Source organism: Salvia splendens, chromosome 14 (assembly GCF_004379255.2).
Source record: "Salvia splendens isolate huo1 chromosome 14, SspV2, whole genome shotgun sequence".
Lineage (NCBI taxonomy): Eukaryota > Viridiplantae > Streptophyta > Magnoliopsida > Lamiales > Lamiaceae > Salvia > Salvia splendens.
This window is the reverse complement of record NC_056045.1, coordinates 25,566,624-25,573,095: the sequence shown is the minus strand read 5'-3', so window position 1 is coordinate 25,573,095 and position 6,472 is coordinate 25,566,624. Positions and strand designations below refer to the sequence as shown.

Genomic DNA, 6,472 nt, shown 5'->3' with positions numbered 1-6,472 from the left:
TTAATGGACCGATTGGAGGAAAAATCCTTTTTTTGGTAATGCATGTTAATGAAATTCCAGTTTAATGAAGAGTTTTAGTTGTATTCCGACTCAGGGAGTGACGCATAACCATTATGCGTCGTTAATAGAGAGACGCATAATCATCATGCGTCTTTATTTAGTGACGCATAAGGGTTATGAGTCATTAGGGAGTGACGCATAATGGTTATGCGTCTTTTAATGACGCATAATGGTTGTGTGTCATTAACCAAAGACGCATAAGGGTTGTGCGTCTTTTCGATTTTGACACATTAGTGCCTAACAAATCTATCATTCCTACTATATTCCAAAAACTTAAAATTACTCGTCTTGAATGAATTATTAAGAATGAAATATGCATATATAGATTAATTTTCATCGTTGGATTCTAGTCTGATTAGCCATAAAAGATAGTATAAAACTTGAACGTTTTAGATTGACAACTTCAATGCGAAAAAATATCAACTCAATTAACTTGCAATCAAAATAGGACTGATCCGAAATTCAATAAATTGGCTCGTTTGATATTTCTAATAGAATGGGAGATATATCCCACTCGGATAGTGATAAAATGCAAACTCTGTTTATTGTACAAACTCCAAACTCTTCAATACAATGTCAACACAACATTAACAAAATGTCAACATAGTATAAAAGTTCAAGATTTTGATATCAATACCTTGTCAATACAATGTCATCACAACACCTTATACAATATATAGAGTTTGCATTTGATCACATCTCTATCCAACCATATATGTTGTGTAATTAGATTTTATAAATGATAACTAAACGTGCAATTTGTGTTAGTGGGGACCCATAATTGTTTAGGGTTGATATAAGCATGCATTTTGTAAATGAGTTGGGAGGCCCCCATTAAAATAAATTCCATAAGTGTAGAGAATAGTTTGGTGCAACCCTTAATATTTGAAGATGGCACATAAGGGTTATGCGTCATTAAAGAGTGACGCATAAGGGTTATGCGTCATTAGGGAGTGACGCATAAGGGTTATGCGTCTTTTAACGACGTATAATGGTTGTGCGTCATTAACCAAAGACGCATAAGGATTGTGCGTTTCATTAATAACGACGCATAAGCGTTATGCGTCACTCCCTAAGTCGGAATAAATCTACACTCCTTCATTAAAATGGAATTCCATTAGTGTCCTATAACAAAAATAGAAAGAACTCACCGAATGGATGTCAAAGTATTACCAAAATTCGAAACTAAACCTCTTTTCCACTTTCTCTCATCACAGCTTCAAATGACACTATGATTTGCAGCTACGATCTTCAAGCACAAGTCTTGCTGGAAAATCGAAACGGCGGCGTTTCCACACTAGTTAGAGGAAGTCGCAATTATCGGAATAGGGAACCGGGTAATACGATCATCGATTTCGTTATTATTAGTATATAATTTCGTGATGTAGTTTTCGTAAGTTTGTTTCTTCTCCATGTAATGCAAAACTATAAATTATTGTTCTAATTTCACCACATCAATTTTCTACGTAAACTAAAGAGTTGAGAAAGTAGGTTTCAGGTCAATATTTGTTTATAACTGAGAGACAAAAAAATAAATTATTGTTTGCGTCTGTTTTGGTGTTTTTTTTATTGTGATGGAGTCTCTGGTTTTGATATCTTTTAGTGAGAGACTATGATATACGCATATATCACAAAGGTTTATGTTTACAACTCAAATGTTCAATGAATTCCATCATTACTAATTTTACTGACGTTGAAGCCAAGACCACTTCGATCATCAAGGATCTTTGCGAGCAAGTTGTAGTTTCTTTTCAGCTGTGTTAACTTCGACTGAATATGTGGGTTTGCCCATATGTCAGTCCGGGAAACTCCTTCCGCAGCCATTCTTCCGCCTTACTGAGATAGCCTCCCCGGAACCCATTATCCGATCCTTCAAGGCAGCCATGAGTACTGCTTCTTCACGGTTAGACCAACTGCGACGCCCCTTATCCGATCTTTGAAAGCTTGACTTTCGGAGTTGGTACGAATAGCAACACAGGCAACCAAGTGGGGTATAAAAAGTTTAACTACTCCAAAGGATAACCAGATAAATGGACGGAAGAGTGTTCAAAACGAAACGAACCTTGAGTCGTCCCCTGGCTACTATCAACAGAACGTGCAACTCGTGGAGGATCAGCCATACCTCCGAATCACCACAGGACACTATTCACATACAGAGTAACGAAAACATAATGTTGACAATGAGCAACCAATGGATCAGGATGATAAATGTGCAGCAACAGAAACAACCCAACCATCTCATAAACAGAAATTAAGCAAACCAAAACCACGGTCGACAAAGCTTCTCACGGTGAAATCGATTTAGCAGACAAGCAAAAGCGACATACACACACTAATTACAACATATCAGGTAATAAAAGTTCAGAGCTTCATGATTAAAACAAAATACAGGGGCTGGACCCGCCATCAAGAAAACTAATACTCAACATTATAACAAAAGAAGCTTAGATCTAGGATCTGAGGCGTTACAAAGTTATATTTACAGAAGACTGAGACAAGGCTAAAACTGTAGTTTATAAGGAGATGCTATAAATAAATAGTTAAAAGACAAGCTCTTACAACTAACAAAGTCATGGAATTGTTAGCCTGCCTTTCTGTCCCAACGATTTCCACGACGTTTCAAGCCGCATGAGGTGCAGTTTTTCCACGAAAGGCTCCAAGACCTCCGCCTCCTCTTCTGGTGTGAAAGCCATGCAGATGCTTAGTTCTTGGACCGCAGCCTCATATTCTCTGCACAGGTCAAGTGTCAACCTCGTTTTAGCAGAGAACTAGCTCAGACAACTACTAGTCACGACTAGACAGAGAAAACCCGCGTTCTCTTACCTATTATAGAACAGTAGCATCCCATAGTCTCTTCTCAAACACCAGTTGTGCGGCTGAAGGATTAGCAATCTCTCTGAAGCCATGATGGCGAGCCTGAAAGTAAAGAAACATCAAGTTCGGTATTTTCTCAATACGGCCTCTGATGAAAAGACACAAATTCGCACAACACAAACATAGAAAAATCGCATCCAGTACCAGCGATTCTAGTAGTTCTAGTTTTGTGGTTTCACACATCCAATATTGAAAAGGCAATTAAGAATTCAAGAAAAGAGAATCAAACAGTATGTTTCAATCTGTTTCAATCGAAGTAGTTGCAGAAATAAGCTGATAGAGATTCAAATGTGACCAAGATAGTAATTAAGAAACAGAAAGATGTTACTACCGGCTTAAGCTCCAGTAAAAACCAAATAGAATAATACACAAGCGCTATAATGAAAGCCCACTAATCCACCATCGAAGGATGATTTTCAGTATACAAAAGTTGAATAGGAGAATTATATAACAGACAGCTATGAAATGTTTATTTTAGAGTAGAGGAATTCAGTAGCATTACTATAGGCCTTTTCTGCCCAAATTAACGAATCTCTAATTTAAAATTTCCAAATTTAATAAAAAATTAGGGTGTTGCTCTTCATTTCTAACCACATTCAAAACGAGACCTTCACATTGATTCAAATAAGTACAAACACTCAAAGCTATAAATTCAAATTTCCATATACTCCATTCAAAATTTGGCAGCTACGGAGTTATAAGAGGTAATATAAAGCTACCTTAGTTCCTGAGGCCGCAACAAAGGCATGACTGGACTACCATCTTGGTTGAACTTCTCCTCGGATTTATGACCTGATCTCAGCGGAGAAGTCAACATCAGCCCGTGGTTCGTTCTTGAAGCACGTTTCCAATAAAGCCTCTGCAATATTAGCTATGTTTATTCCCACTATATGAAAGCATATACCTTCACCACAAAAAATTTAGAGAGATTCATTGAGCAGTGAAGTTCTATGTAATGAAGTACCAGTAGATTGAACTCAATCAAATTCGCCAAAGCAATCCCGATTATATCTCGGTTTGTTGCAATCTCTAGCCCCAAAAGTGAGTGGCTGTTTATGTCTGAGGCCTTAGATCGTGGATCATCCACACACTTCCCGTTGACGACCTCAAACAAGCTGTGCCCGGAAGTTACCTTGAATAGCTCCTGTAGATATTACAAGAGGTCGAATTAAGGGACTATTAACGATACGACAGAAACTGAAATGTTTGTATTTAATAGAATACCTCAGGATTCTCTGTTGGAGGCCATATCAAAAATTCTTCCCCAACTCGAGATCCCACAATGGTCAGATTAAATCACACTAAGCAAAATCGCTGTTCAAATTCCATAGCCACGAACTCAGTAAAAATTTGGGGAAATGGCAACGCGAGACAAAATCTAAGACTTAAAGCATTGATGAAATAATAATGAAGTTGAGTAGAGAATTGGTGAAAGTATACCACTGGCACACCCAGAGCTTAAAGCAGAGTGCAAATATGAACACTTTGGATCCACGATGACAGGTGACCTCCTAAAACCTCTAGACTCAAAAAGGACTTTGTTCACTGCTTCCAGAACTTCAGCCAAATGGCATCCTATGTCCCGTGAAACTAGCTCCGCTTCTACTTCTCTTGAAATGGCATCCAGCTCCGCCAACCACTCATTTATATTCTTTTCAGCCATTGTTATAGCCTCCACGTTTTCCCTCCCTTTAACGTCACAAAGCAGTGACGTATCTCTCCTTTCATTGTGGGCGGAACAGATGTCAATCTCACTATTGAACGCCAAAAATGCCTCATCCTCAGCCGCAACATAAAGCAACGCCTACAAAGTACACGAAAGCAACATACGAATTCAAAGCCAGAATATATCATTAATGCATCCACAAACCCCGCCACATACACATTAGCACGTGTTCAGTTCACAGAGGCAGCAGCAATATGGGAATGAAAGACGGGTTCATAAAGCAAGAAATACAGAATTTAAATATATTGTTTGCATTCAACAGCTCCATCATCAACCAACGGTATTTATCAAAACGAGCATACCAGAACAGGGGAGGACTAGAGAAGTTACCTTTGCAAGTGAGATATCTCAGTCTTTAGACTGAAAAGAGATCTCCCGCGTAAATTTATCCCTAGCAGCTTCAAGAACCTGATATGTCACACAAAGACATATCAATATATCATCCTATTATCATCAATTACTAGTATTCGAACGTGCTATGTCACAAACTAAAGTGGCTACGCCTTCAGACGAACAATTAACAAGAGATCACAAGTGATCATATTCCAACCTCATTGTAGAAGTTGGCTGCAGACGAATTACGGGACTCTGCCAGAGCAGAAGAAGCGTAAGGTGAAATGCTCAACCTCGTCTTCTTGGCCGCAGCGTTTCAGTAGTCGTAGACAATGCACGGGCATATCTCATCGTTTCTTTCCCATAACCACTACAACATCCACCAAGATCAAAATTACACCTGATGATCGTAAAGAGCAAAGGGATATTGAACTACGCCAACAACAAGCAGCATCACAAATGCTTCTTCAATCCATTTACTAAAACTATTTCACAAACAAGCACAACCAAAATCATACACTCCAAATCAAATTCATCAACAAAACTGCATGCAAATTTGAGCACAAACAATCTCATCAACATCAAATTCACAACTCAAATAAAGAGCAAGTTTACCTTCCATAGTTCCCCAACATGAGCAGAGGCGTAGCCATGGAAACACGCAGCATTTTCAAACTTTTCAGAGTGAGAATATAGAAAAAAATGATCTTTCAAGAAATTCCACAAAAGGGTCTTCGTAAAAAAAGGCAAGCTTTTCTTGAAAATTGAGTGAAAAAAAAGCACCCAACTTTACAGAAAACAACAAATATGGTTGCTGAAATTGGGCTCGACCGGCACCAGCTCTTATTGATGTGACCCCCAAAACAGCATGAAATCAGCAAGAATAACCAGAAACCTTTTTAAAATTAGTAAAGTTGATATCAAGAATCAAGCGCTCAGAGCTTGGAAACTGAATGGGGATACAAGGGTTGAATGAGGCCATTTTGATTGAGTGAGAACTTCCCAAAGAGAGGGAAGAGGAAGACACAGATGCAGGCGGTGAGTAGAAGCAACTGCAGCTGCAAATGGTAGATGAATTGGAAGCTGACATTGCTAGAATTCCAAAGATCCATAGTATTTGAAGCTCTCAATTCTAGCATCAGCAAATTTGATTACTACCCCAGCTCTCCCTCTCTCTCTCTATATATGTAAAGATTATGACTTTGATACAGTTTGGGAAAGAAAGAGCCTCATCTTTAATTAGGAGTATAAATTTTAGAATTTCATGCTAATTACTTCTAAATTGGACTATAAAACTTGAAATTATGAATATATTGGGCAACAAGTCAGCTTGATTAGGTACATCATTTGTCAAGGAAAAAACGCATCTTTGCCGATTCCGACACATTGATTTACTCAAAATCCATATCTAACGCATCGTATATTTTTGTAATGGGATTTTTCGAGTTTACTTGTGAATTACATTGCTTGCGATGTAAT

The 6,472-nt window shown here is 38.2% G+C and overlaps 1 pseudogene; it reads right to left on the bottom strand.

Annotated features, from left to right (window-relative positions):
* Nucleotides 1-1,592: 1,592 nt before the first annotated feature.
* LOC121764408 lies at nucleotides 1,593-5,661 on the bottom strand (annotated as a pseudogene).
* Nucleotides 5,662-6,472: the final 811 nt, after the last annotated feature.